We start from the raw sequence: 14,930 nt of genomic DNA on the forward strand, positions 1-14,930 counted from the left end.
GAGAAACAAAGAAAGGCAAAAGAGAAACTGCTCATGGTTTAGGGAAATAAAATGCAAACAACTATGTTCAAATGAGAGAGAGAGAGAGAGAGAGAGAGAGAGGTGATAAAGAGATAATCAACAGAGGTAAGGCATTAACACTAACATTAAGGAGGATTGGGGAAGGGTTCTTGCAGATGGCAGAATTTTAACTGGTACCTGAAGGAAACTGAGGAAGCCAGGAAATGGAGGTGAGGAGGGGCAGAATTACAGTCACAGGAGACAGACAGTGAAAATGTATTCAGTTAGGAGAAAATGTCTTGTCTGAGGAAAAGGAAAGAAACAAGTGTCACTGGGTCACAGAATATGGGGTGGGGTGAAGGCATAAGGCATAGAAAAACTGGAGAGGTTAAAAAAAACATCCAAGTTAAGAAGAGATTCAGACCATAAATAATTTCATATGTGCTCTTGGAGGTGATAAGGGGCCACTGGAATTTATAGAGTATGGGCAGTGACATGATCAGACATTTTGGGAAGGTAAATTTAACAACTAATTTAAGGATGGAATGAAGTGAGGAGAGACTTGAGGTGGGAAGACTGATCAACAAGCTATAGCAATAGGCCAGGCGTGAGATGAAGAGGGCCTGCATCAAGACAATGACAATGTCATTAGAAAGAAGAGATCATATACAAAAAATGTTGTAAAGGTAGACTGAACAGGACTTCATAGGACTTGGCAACAAATTAGATGTGAGGTGAGGGGAGTGAGAGAGATTGAGGAATCCAGAATGACACTGAGTTTGTGAGCCTGGGTGACTGGGAGGATGGTAGTACCCTAGACAATAATAGGAAAATTAGGAAGAAGGAAGAGCTTGGGGCAGGGAGGTAGAAGAATAATAATGAGTTCAGTTTTGGACATGTTGAGTTTAAAGATGTCTATGGGACAACCGTTCAAAATGTCCAATTGGCAGTTGATGTGATGGATAAGTAGATCTGAGAATTATCTGCATAGAGATGATAATTGAATCACTGGATGCTGCTGAGATCACCAAGTGAAATAATATGGAGGGAGAAAAGAAGAGGCCCCAGTAGAGAGCCCTGAGGGGACACCCATCATTATTGGACATAATACAGATGAAGACCAGCAAAACGACAGAGAAGAGATGGTTTGTCAGTGTCATGAAAACCTAGAGAGGGGAGAATAGCCGGAAGGAAAAAGTGGTTATTTGGTCAATAGTGTCAAAGATTATAGATGTAAAGAAAGATGAGTTCTGGATTATTTCACATAGCATCAACCAATTCACTTTGATAATTTTATTAACTCATTGTGACAAAACTCCAATCACTTGTGTTACCACCCTGGTGCAGCATTGATTGGGTCATTGCCTAAGACACTTTGTTCTTCCAAACCCAAGTGCCCCCCAAAATAATAATGTGGTATTTTGAGAAAATGGTAAGTAGCATGGGAGCAATGTGGGTCAAGGAGATGTGTGTGTGTGTGTGTGTGTGTGTGTGTGTCCATGTGTGCTATTGTCCTGTAACTTTGGCCAAATTGTTGAAGTTTAATAGGTGATTCAAACACTTCTTTGGATGATGCCGGGGAAAACTTTTGCTTGACCTCTTCTCGAATCATAGCTGTGTAGACTTGCCTAAATGAACTAAATTTATTTTGTAGAGACATTCAAAACAATTTGACCACCTTACAAAGAGTTTATCAGGTCTTTCCTTATTCTCCATTTCCATAGGCATAATTCACCCAACAGGATGGCTATGAGGCATATTTTCATTTTTTATTAACATTATCCATTCATCACAGCCAAATTCCTTTCAGATACAGTTTAATTTCTTTACAGGTTCCAGCCTTGGCCCTGTCAACCCAAGGTAATTTGTATGCCTGAACTCTACTGTTATAAAACTATACAACTTTTCCTAGGTCATGCCTTGTTCAAGATAATGTTGATGTTGATTCCATCTTCATTTCAAGGGATCCCAAATTCAATATTAAATGATTTGAAGAGATAATTAATTAATTTCCTATCAGCATCACAGGATCACAGAATTTCCAATTTAAAAGGGGATTTCAGCAGCTAGTTAGCCTATATCAGGAAAGAAATCCTCAGTGCAATAAATCAATCCATTAGTAACCATTTATTAAGTTTCTAAGTGCCAGACACTGGGTTAGGGGATATGGTTACTTAAGCAAAAACAAAATAGTCCCTGCCCTCAAGGGGCTTTTGCTCTATAATGTAACTGACAAGTGGTCATAAGAACTCTGCTAGAAGACCTCCATTGAGGAAGAAGCCACTACCTCCCAATATAGCTCATCCCACTTTGGAACAATTCTAATCATTAGGAGGGCAGCTAGGTGACACAGTGGATAGAGCACTGGGCAACTAGATGGCACAATGGATAAAATGTTGGGCCTGGAGTCCAGAAGACTCATCTTGCTAAATTTAAATCCGGTTTCAGACACTTACTAGTTGTGTGACCCGGGGTAGTCACTTAACCCTGTTCATCTCAGTTTCTTCATCTGTAAAATGAGCTGGCTAAGGAAATGGCAAACCATTCCAGCATCTTTGCTAAGAAAACCCTGAATGGAGTCACAAAGAGTCAGACAGGACTGAAAAAGGACTGAACTGCAATAATTGTTAGGAAGTTTTTCATCATATAAAATCTGGATGCGTCCTCCATACCCCTGTTTTGTATTGGGGAAGATGCAAATCTGTGACTGAAGAGGGGAAAAGAGCCTTTGTTCTCCTTAGCCATTCTCTCTGACATTTCATTGAGTATTCTTTCCCGGTAATAAACTGACTGACACTTGACTTTCCAAGACTCAGTACTTGTGTAGCTACTAGCACCAATATTTCTCCTCACCTCCTCAAAGGCAAGTGCAATTGTGCTGGGCAACAGAATTTTGGCATTTTGTAAATTCAAAACCAGAAAGAACATTCCAGGTCTTCTACTAGAGTTCTTTCACTTTTTTTTAGGCAATTGGGGTTACATGACTTCCCAGGGTCACACAGCTAGTAAGTGTCAAATGTTTGGTCTGAGGCCAGATTTGAATTCAGGTCCTCCTGGCTTCAGGGCCAGTGCTCTATTCATTGCGCCACCCAGCTGCCCCGAGTCCTTTCATTTTTAAGACGAGGAAACTGAGACACAGAGGTGAAATGATTTGTCTTAGGTAATGCGGGTAGTAAATGAAAGAATGGGAATAGAGACCATGGTCTTTTGGACTCTACCACACAACAGTCTTTTTCTTTACTCTTTTTTTTGGGGGGAGCGGGGGGTTAGGAGAGGAATGGAGCTAGATCTGTGACTTTATTGTTATTGGAGTACCCTGATGAAGAAACTCCCTCTACCAATGTAGATAGCTCTCACCTTCAACTTATAGTTTTAGAGAATTGCCTTGAGACACTGAGAAGTTAAGTTACTGGAACAAGGTCACTGTATAATAATAATAATTAATAATAATAGCTGACATTTACATAGCACTTGTTACATACCTGGCACTGCCGCAATTATTATCTCATTTGATCTTCACAGCCATCCTGTGTGGTAGGTGCTAGTATTATCCCCATTTTATGGATGAGGAAACTGAGGCAAACAGAAGTTAAGTGACTTGCCCAGGGCCACACAGCTACTGAGTATCTGAGGTTGGATTTGAATTCAGATCTTCCTGACTCTAGCTCCAGCACTCTATTCACTGAGCCACCTAGCTGCCCCTGAATATATCTCAGAAGCAAAATTTAAACTCAGATCTTGACTATGAGACTGGTTCTCTTTCAACTAACCATATGTTGCCTCTCTCTAATATTCTTTCTACTGAACTCCAGTGGTGTTGCTGAATTCCAAGGACCACTAGGAGCATAGAAAGCCAGCTAAAACCAAAGGCACACCAACATGGGACATTTCCACACACAGCTACTCAGCTTTATGGTTTGCAAAGTGGTTTATATATGTTATCTCATAATTCTCACAACAACATTATGAAGGAAGTTATTATATCCATTTTACAGATGATGAAATCAAGACTGAGTAGAGTTAAGTGACTTGCCCAGGGTCACACAACTAGTATCTATGACAGGATTTGAATTCAGGTCTTCCTGACTCCAATTCTAGCACTCTGTCTACTTATACCATCTACCCGCTTCAAAAAGACTCTGTGTAACATGAAGTTCTATATAAATACAAATTGTTATTATCACTCCTTTGAGAAGAATGGCTATGCACACTCAGCTCTCATTTCACAGAGAATAAAGCATCCATAGACAACTAAATGGTGTAGTGGATAGAGGCTCAGTCTGGAGTCAGGAAGATCTGAGTTCAAATGTGACTAGCTGTGTGACCTCAGGCATGTTATTTAACTTTTGTCAGTTTCCTCACTTGTAAACTGAGAATAATAATAGCATCTACCTCTCAGGGTTGTTGTAAGGATCAAACAAAATACTATTTTCAGACATGAAAGTGCTATAGAAATGTTAGCTAATAGTAGTAAGTAGTAGTAGTGTTAATACTGTGCAGGAATCAAAAAGACCTAGGTTCTAATTCACTATTGAGGAAGTCATGGAACTTTCTTGTGCTTCAGTCTCCTCATCTGTAAAATAAAGAAGTTGGGCTATATAGTTTTTAAAAAATAATAGTTAAGGGGCAGCTGGGTGGTGCAGTGGGTAGAGCTCCAGCCTTGGAGTCAGGAGGACCTGAGTTCAAACCCTTGACACTTACTAGCTACTAGATGTGTGACCCTGGGCAAATCACTTAACCCCGATTGCCTCACCAAAGAGCAAAATAATAATAATAATATTAATAGTTAGTATTTGTGTAGAGTTTCAAGCAAGGCATCCTACAAATATCCCATTTTATCCTCATAACAGCCCTAGAAGATAGGTGCTCCCATTTTACAGATGAAGAAACTTAGGCAGACAGAGATCAAGTGATTTGCCTAGCATCACACAGCTAAGAGTTTGAGAACAGATTAGAACTAATGTCTTCCTAACTCCAGGTCCTATGCTCTATCCATTGTACTATTTAGCTGCCTAAGAAAAGGGGGACAGAACCTTTTGCCCGAATTACTCCAATATTATCCTGGCTCAGTGTATTCCAGCACTAACTCCATGATCCTATTATACTTTTCATGTTATATCTGAACAAGGACCTTTACCAAGTTATAATAGATCTCATTATTACATGGTTTTGAATATGCTGCAGATCAGATCATTCCCTCCCCCAAGTAATTACTATAACTGTCACATAAGGGTGTGGATTGCAGTGGGTGGTGGATGCTGGGGAAGTAGATGCAACTGGGAAAGCCAAATTAAGGTTTAAAATATTAGGCAAATAGCTAGGGTGAATATAAGGCTGTGAGCCAAAACAGACAGGCAAACTGCAGTCAGGACAATCTGTGGTCATCAGCCCCGTCAAGGGGGAAAAAATCAGGACACCAACGTCAGATTGCAGAATAAAATATACATTCCAGGGTTCACACAAACCAAACCCAAGAGTCAATGAACTCTACTCTAGTGCATTTGAGTATTGAAGTATCTAGTAGGTATTATGATTTCCCGTAACAGCAGCTTCTGTTATCTATATTAGAGCTACAAATTTATTGAAGTGAGAAGATTTCCTGGACATCACAAGTCTTGAAAGCAAATTTCTTTAGGTATTTCAGAAGGTCACTGTCTGATACTACAATTCAAGTAATTTATTTTAAGATGTAAAATGCTGAAGAGCCCAGATTGGGGAGGAGAATGAGGCAAGGGGGAAGAGACAAGGGTGCTATTGAAATCTGTATGGAAGACCTGTCTTTTCAAGACATGACATGTTCTATTAAAGGCTTTATGAATCTCTTCAGTTAATATCATCATTTCTGGAATGAACCAAAGAAGTAACTGGTACTATTCAGTAATTAAAACAAGAATCAAAGAGATTCTTATCACAAAGGGTCTCTAATGAAGCAAGTATACATATGGAACCCATTGCAGTGTGAATTTCAAAGGGTATAGGACTCTCAGGCCCAACTGAGCTCTAAGGAGTTATTTTTTTATTTGTAATTTTACATTTTAGATACATAAAAGATAACTAGTCTGTCCTTATTGAGTTACTTTAATTAGTCTTTGCTATACCTTATATTTCTCTTGGCTTTTGTATGTCAGATGTATTAAATTCAGGGTTCGTTTGTTTTTTTTAAAACAAAGTCCTAAAAGTCTGACAATTCATTAAATATCCATTGTTTTTCATTCAGAATTATGATTAGCTTTGCTGGGTATATTTTTGGCCAGAACTCCAGTTCTTTTACTTTTTGATATATAGTGTTCCAAGACCTGTCTTTCAGTGCCACCACTGTTAGCTCCACCATATTTAAATTGGTTTTTTTCCCTTGTTGTTCATAATAATTTTTCCTTGAGTTGGAGGTTTTGGAATCTAGCTACAGTATTCCTGTGGGTTTTCCTCATAGATTCTCTTTCAGGTGCTTATCTGTGATTTTTTTCTATTTTTACTTTCCCCTCTTGCTCTAATGCTTCAGGACAATTTCTTTAATTATTTCTTGCAAAATTCTTTTTTGATCATAACTTTCAGGTAGTTCAATTATTCTCATGTTTTCTCTTCTTGATCTGTTCTCCAGATTCATTGTTTTCCTTATGAGATGTTTCACATTCTCTTCTATTTTTTCATTCTTTAAATTTTGTTTTATTATTTCTTGATCTTTTATAACCTCTTTGGCTTTGCCTTGCCCAATTCTGATTTTCAAGGAGTCATTTTTTTCCTTAAGATTCTGCATCTCCTTTTCTAATTGGTTGACCTTCTTTTCATAATCTTCTTGATTATCTTGCGTTGTTTTTTTTTAGTTTTTCCTCAATCTCTCTCATTTGATTTTTAGTATTTTTTTAAGTTCTCCTATGAATTCTTTTTTGGTAGATGACCATTTGATTTTATTCTTTGGGGTAGAAGAGGATTTCTTTGCTTCAGTATCCTCCTCTGAAGATGAACCCAGGTTTTCTCTATTCTCATAGTAACTCTCTATGGTTGGATTATTTCTCCTTTGCCTGTTCATTTTTTTATTATTTGTAGAAGCTTACTTTTGTGCCTCTGGCCTCAGATCCTCCTTCAGTTCTCCCCTCTGGCCTGGAATAAAAACCAAGACCTCCAGCCTCCTGTAAGTGCTGCTAGCCAAGAGCATTCCCCCCAACCCACTGCTTCTGCATTCATCAGGTGTGTGCTGGTTTCTTGTTGCCCCCTGTTGTGTCTCTGCAGCACAACTGGGTCTGGCATTCCTTGTCAGCAGAGGTTTCCTCAATTTTCCCTAGCTCAGACACCCAACTTCCTTCCTGGGGGTAAAAGTTCCTATGTCTGGGGCCGAGGCAGCCTCCCAACCCAGCTAACTCCAGGGTTTGCTGCTTGTTGTTTAAGTGGACCTAGGCTGAAAGTATTTACTCTTCACAGGAACCAAACCTGTCCTTGGATTTTTCTTCAGATCTTCTCTGATTGTCCCAGGAGTATCATTGTTCTGCCCCTACTCTTATTTATTTTTACTTCTCTATGTTCACACTCAGGTGCTATTTTTTCTCATTTGTGGGAGAAATCTGGAGAGCTTAGAATTTCCTCCACCATCTTCCCAGAATCCTCTCCTCAAGGAGTCTTTAATTGGTTCATTGGGAGACTCTTTGACAAATATTCCAACAACTGGGAGTAGTATTATTTTAGATTTGGATATAAGAATTGATAAGAAAAATGAAAGAAGAATAATGAAAAGTATCTAGAAAATCATAAGAAGTGTTCATAGAAGGACCTGAGTTCAGAGACAAGGATAAAGTCAGTCTTAAACAAAAATAGAATAGGCAGCTGCCTAAGCAATATAATCTGAAGACTATCAGGACATTCTATTGGCCTCCAAGCCAGAGGCAATGTCCCCAAATCACAAGAAAGTAATTTTTTGGGGGGGTGCATTAAGGTAAGTGTTCTAGGGAGGAGTAATTAATTAATTAAAGCACAGTTTTAAAGAACTATTGGCCAAGCATTATTCTAGGCTCTTATGACACAAATACAAAAAAAGACAATGGCTGCCCTCAAAGAAAGATACCTTCTAATAGGAGAAGACAACATATATTGGGGGATGGAGTGGGAGTCAAAGAAAAATGTTTGTGTTCTGGGGACTCACATAGATAGAAAATTAGGGTAGTTGGATGACCTGTTCTTTTCAGAAAGAAGGGCACTACTGAGTTGCCTTCTGTGCCCAAAGCAAAAGGAAGGAGGAAGAAAATTACATGTCACTGATACAAAAAAAAAAAAGATCATAAGAATCTAGATTGATAGGGCAATTCCAGTAAGGTGAAATTAAATATAGATAAATACAAAGTCTTACATTTAACTTTTAAAAAACAATAGTACAAGTACAGAATAATAACAGCTAGTATTTGTATAGAGCTTTAAGTTTTACAAAGTGCTTTACAAATATTATCTGATTTGATCCTCACAACACTCTGGGAGGTAGATGCTATTATTATCCCCCATTTACAGACAAGGAAACGAAGGCAGACAAAGGTTGAGTGACTTGTTCAGGGTCATACAGATAGTAAGGGTCTTAGGCCAGATTTGAACTAAGGTCTTCCTGACTTCAGGTCCAACACTCTACCATCTGTACCACCCAGCTGCCTCTAATAGAGGATATGGGAAGTATAATAACAGATTATGTGAAAAATACCTGAGGTTTTGAGGATGGTGAAATAGCAGACTTACAAACTCCATCTAAATCAATAGTGAGATATGATGGCTCCAAAAGTTAATTCAATCATAGAAACATACATTAATAGAAACATACTGTCCAGGACTAGGGAAGTGATAGTCTTGCTATACTCTGCATTAGAGTAATATATTTAGCTCCATTGCCAAGTTTTAGGAAAAGCATTGAGAAATTGGAGAATGTCTAGAAGAGAGTAGCTAGGATTGTAAGCCTTTCTATTCAAAGACGTGTTGAAGGAATGGAATTTATTCAGCCCAGAGAACACATGGTTAGGGGTGGGGAGAGAGCAAGGAAAGAAGATAACCGTCTTCAAGAATGTGAGGAGCTACCAAGTGGAAGATGGATTAAACTTGTTCCTTAAACCATTCCACTGTATGTGCTGTCTGCCTTCATTAAAATATAAGTTTCATGAGGCAGCTAGGTGGGTAGAGCACCAGCCCTGAAGTCAGGAGGACAAAAGTTCAAATCTGGCCTCAGACACATAACACGCACCAGCTGTGTGACTCTGGGCAAGTCACTTAACCCCAATTGCCTCACCAAATATATATATACGTGTGTGTGTGTGTGTATGTGTGTATGTGTGTGTGTGTATATATATACATATAAAATTCATGGGGGCAAGAGTTTGTCTTTTTTTTTGTATTTATATGCCCAGTATTTAGTGCAGTGTCTGACATATATTCATGCTTAATGAATACTCCTTAATTCATTCTGTTTATCCCTCCAACAGCAGAAACAGAAACAGTAATGCAATTTACAGACAAGTGAATTTAGGAGAAATGTGAGAAAAAACAATTTAACAATCAGAGTTGGCCACAGTTGGCCAAAAATGAAACGGGCTACCTTGGGAAGTAGTGGATTTTTCATCACTGGAAGTCTTCAAATGAAAACTGGATTATCACAGTTTGGGATATAAAGAGTGTAGGTTTCTTGCTCTTGTATAGACTGAACTAAGTGACCTATGGGAGTGCATGTGTGTCACTCCCTCTGTTCTACCCTCCCAACTTCCACTCCCACTCAAAGACTGGGTCCCCAGAAATTTGCTGTTACCTCAGCTTCAAGGGTATCTTGTAGGTCTGCATTCTTAAAGCTATAATTCATGAGTCAGCACTGATATGACTATCTTGAATAAGCAGCAACTAGACAAAATTACCTAAAAGCAAAGACATTTACTGAGATTACATGGTAAGAACATGTACCTATAAATTATTTCACCATTAAACCTGGGACTAAGTCTCTTCATAATGCATATTACAGAATTTGAGAGTTGGAAGGGACCTCAATGGTCATCCAGTTCACCATGTACACATAAGAAATTCATAGTATACCCAACAAATTATCATCCAAATTCTACTTGAAAATCTCCAAGGAAAAGGAACTCACCTTTTTAAATAGGCCATTTCACTTTTGGACAACTCTAATATAGAGATTTCCCCCCTAATAATAAGCCTTAATTTTACTCTCCCCGCCCCTATCATTGCTCCTGGTTTGAGACTCTGGAGCCAAACAGAACAAATCTAATCTCCTCCACTTCTTCAAACCTCTCAAACACTTGAAGGCAACTATCACATTTCTTCTATGTCTTCTTTATGGCTGAGTCATTGTCATGATATTTGAAAGATAATTGAAAGTGGGAAAGATGTAAGATGGAAGAAGGGCAAATTTTGTCTCAATTTTCAAAAAAGGAAGGAGAACAGAATCTGCAAACTACTGACCAATGATCTTGACTCCAATTCCTAGAAAATTCTAGAAAGTATCATCCAAGAGATGTTTGGCTAATATACAGAACTGGAAGTGGTGATTACAAAGAGTTAGACTAGCTTTATCAGGAACAAATAATACCAAAAAACAAACTCATTTCCTTTTTTGACAAGATTACTAAACTAGTAGATGAGGAAAATGCTATGGATATAGATTTCAAGAAAGCTTTTGATAAAGCATATCATTATTTTGGGGTAGAAGATAGAGAGCTATGGAGGAGAGGATTGTATGTACAGTAAGAAATTGTTGGATGGCCTAACTCACAGAAGAGCTGTTAAAAGTTCAGTATCAACATCATAAGGAGATAGCCAATGGAATACCATAGGGATCTGTGCTAGGTCCTTTAATATTATTTTTTAAATAACTTGTATAAAGGTGTAGATGGCATGCTGATCAAAGTTCCAAAAGAGACAAAGTTGAAAGGGATAGTTAATATATTGTATGACAGAGTCAGGCTTGAAAAAAGACTGACAAGCTATAGTACTAGGCTATATGTGATAAGACGATTTAATATGGGTAAATGTAAAGTCTTGTGTTTGGGTAAAAAAAAATAAGCTCAAGAAATATAAAAATAGGGGATGCAGAGGTAAACAGCAATAGTTGTTCTGAAAAGGATTTAGGGGTTTCAAATTCAAAATGGTTCAGCAACCAAAATAAACAATATTGTGTTGCATTAGGAGAATCCCTGCCTTCAGGAATAAGGAGATGACAATCCCACTGTATGGTGCCCTTGTCAGGCCTCACCTGGAGCATTATATTTCGTTCTTGGCACCATGGTTTAAGAGTGTCTCCAGAGAAGGATAGTCAGAATGGTGAAATCTTCTTGAATTCATGACATATGAGGATTTGTTGAAGGAACTAGGTCTGTTTAGCCTCAAGAAAATAAGTCTCAGGGTAGAGGGGAGACTTGATAGTCTTATTCAAGTATTTCAAGGGCTTTCATTGAGGAAAGGATAAGATTTGTTCTGTTTGACACCAGAGAACAGAACCAGGAGCAATGAGTAGAAATTACAAAGAGGCACATTTAGGCTGGACGTTCGGACAATAAGAGCTGTCCCAAAGTGAAATGGATGGGTGGCTTCCCTTCATTTATGGTCTTCAAGCAGAGGCTGGAGGACCACTAGTTGGGCACGTTACTGTAGGGATTCCTTTGGTATATGGGTTGGACATGAGGTGTCTGATGCTGTCAGAATCAGTGGGATAAGCACAGAGTACATGGTACTGAGGCTCAAACAAAGGGAACATTCATAACCAAGACAACTCACAACTCCAGTGTTGCAGGGCCCTAATAGCCCATCTCTCCCTATTCAGTGCTCATACAGCTGCCTCTAGGGTATCTCTTCTGATGCTCAGGGAGATTATTTTATTCAAGGCTACATGACCAGTAAAAACAGAGCCCAAACAAGAACTTAGGCATTTCAGCACTCTGTGTGTAACAGCTTGCTGTCCTATGGACCAAATGAGTACCCAATACCTCCCTTGGTTCTCTCACAGCTATATGTGTTAATTAACCCCAAAGAGCAATGAAAGGAGAAAGACAAATTTCAATCTGCAAAATGATTGCCTATAGATGTAATCAAGAAATAGTGATTTATCAGATCTTGCCAGTATCCACAAAGATTAGTCGACAAATAGTAGCTATAGTGGCTCAACTGGAGAACATGTTTACACAATAATAATACACTATGCCAAGTACCATTCTTAGGGAGAAACTGGAAATACTTTACTCAGTATCTAACCTCACACCCTTTTTAAAAGGCATTTTTCAAGGTCATTTGAAAATACTTTTGTAGGAATGTGAGGTACTATGACCATGGATCTAGAGCTTCTAGAGACACCTGAGTTCATTTGATTCAATTTCCTCACTTTACAGATAAGGACAGTGATGCACAAGGAATACAGGTGATAAGTATCAGAGACTGTATTTGGACCCAGGTTCTTTGATTCCTGATGCAATGCTATTTCCATTGTACTATGTTGCCCCAACTGAGAAAATGGAATGTAAAGTCACTTGCTTGGGGGTCACACAGGAAGTAAGTTTCTCATTTAGATATGACTACATTCTTGTGGCAGGTGAATAGTTGCTTTTAGTTCATTCAAGTTGGTAATATGGGTGGAGGATCATTTACGAATAAAAGCTCTGCATGGAATCATTATTATTATGACTGCCTTCAGAAGAGTTGGCAGACAAGGCATTGGAATTGGTAACATAGACTAAATGGCAAATTGAAAGCCTAGGTGTCATTCACAATATACTGGATTTACCTTAGCACCAAGACACTGGCAATTGTTTACAGTTCATCTGACACAGTGGAAGCCACTTTAGGCATTCTGTAGAAAGATAGAAAAGTCTCGATGGAACCCCTGCAGGAAAATAACTTGTCAAAATCTCAGTGGGAGCCCAGGTTTTCAATTTATTAGAATTCGGTGTATTATATGCTTGAGTTGCCCTAGAACAAAACTCCATGCATGAATAAACAGATAATGCAAAGTAGATAAACCTTGTGTTTTAGTCACTTTCTCTCACTAGAGCCTGATTCCTTACTGCAGTGGGAAGGCAACTGTTACTTCTGCTCCCTGAGAAACTGGCTCAGCAGCTTGACAGGGAGTGGAGAAAAATGTCCAGCGCATTGAAGTATGATGTAGCTACTTGACTGAACTGAGAGATTGAAAGAAAATCTGTCCTTGTGCCCAGCCCTCATTGATTTCTGTACTAGACTGTCACGGCCACCTGGAAGTTGCTTTGTAAATTATTGAAAGATTGGATAAGGCAGCTGAAATTTTCAGGTCAAGGTAGGGAAGGGGAAATAATGAGGGTCATTTCCAGTGTCAGCACTTTGAGCTTGACTATAGCAAAAATCCAAGGGGAGCAAAGTATTCTGGGAACTTCCTTGAACTCTGACCTCTTTACTATTTATGTTTCTCCTCAGGGAAAAATATGTCTCCTTGGGTCCAGATTTCATAGGATCAACCTCAGGAATGAGTCTTGGGAAGATTGAATGCTGAAGTAATTGGGGAGTCTATGGGGACTACTTTGGGAGGCCTAGTTAATGGTTTTCGGTTGAACTGGACTTGGGAATACCACTGAATCCCTGGCCCCCTAGTCTAGCTATGACTATCATGCTAATTGTAATCACCATCATTATCCTTATCTTTAGTGATAATAAACACAAGATAGAAAATGTTACCTAGACAGCAGTCTGTCTGGAAAGGGGGCTTTTTAGAGTTATAAGTTCAACATGGGTTAATAGGGTGAGATCAGTCAAAAAGTACTTTATTAAGTGCTTTCTGATAGGCACTGGAGATACAAATACAACAGTAATTTTAAGTGTGCAATTGGAGAGAATGCGGAGGCCTCAATAGTGGTAGCCACAGGTGTTTTTTAGTGAAATATGAGGCAAAGGCCTCTGCAGAGGCAATGTAAAGGTAAAGTAAGGGTGGTAATGTAGGTGGTAGGAGAGGAGATGAGAAGAGAGCAAGAAAGAGAAGGGAAGAGAAGAGAGGAGGAAAGAGAAAAGAAAGTGAGAGGAGAAGAGAGAAAGAAAGAGTAGGAGAAAGAAGAGAGAGAGATTTTTTTCAAAAAAGAGAACCCCAAGTTAAGAACCTCTGTTCTATGGAATCAGTCAAGGCAGAAGATAGCACTAAAGAGTTAAGAAGAGAACCACCTATGAAAAAAGAACCAGTTGATGAAGAGAATTGTTCCTCATTTCTGCCACAGTGTCTTGCAACAGAGCTACTCACCCAAAAGGAGATGAAGAGCCCAGCAAGGGGTAGGCCCAAGGATCCCAAGTGGTGAGAAATGTCTAGCAGATCCGTTGTGCCTAGAGTAGCGGCGTGAGGACACCTCAAGGAAAAAAGAACATGTGGGCCCTAGAGCATCACAGATGTGAGTCGTCTTTGCTACCTGTATTCTTTAAATAGGTGCGTCTCCACTATTGCGTGTGCCCACCCTTCCCACAGATGCTGTGGGTATGTGTGGCAGAATGTATCTAGATGTGGGAAGAGGGAAATGTTTTGATACTATTGTTCATGTTATATCACTTCAGTAAATCTCTTTGATTTAGCCTATTGTGTCTCTGGATAAATATAAAAGGTAGATGCACTGGCGAGAGCTTATGAGTTATATTTTAAGAGTGCAGACCTTGAATCTGAGGGAGGTAGATTTTCAAGACCCAAAATTCAAGTGCAAGCTAGGGTGAGAGGAATCTGCAGAGGCAACACTACACACAAAATTAGCACACGCTTTTTTTGCAAGTTCCTTTACAAGTTTGTGTGTCTGTGTAGGTGTAGGTGTGTGGACAGCTTGGGCAGCTAGGTGGCACAATGGAAAAAGTGTTGGACTTAGAGTCAGGAAGACTTGAGTTCAAATTCTGATTCAGACACTTATTAGCTATATGACCCTGGGGAAATAATTTCCCCTCTCTCAACCTCCATTTCCTCATCTATAAAATAAGGA

Source organism: Vombatus ursinus, unplaced genomic scaffold (genome assembly GCF_900497805.2).
Source record: "Vombatus ursinus unplaced genomic scaffold, bare-nosed wombat genome assembly UNPS02005659.1, whole genome shotgun sequence".
NCBI lineage: Eukaryota > Metazoa > Chordata > Mammalia > Diprotodontia > Vombatidae > Vombatus > Vombatus ursinus.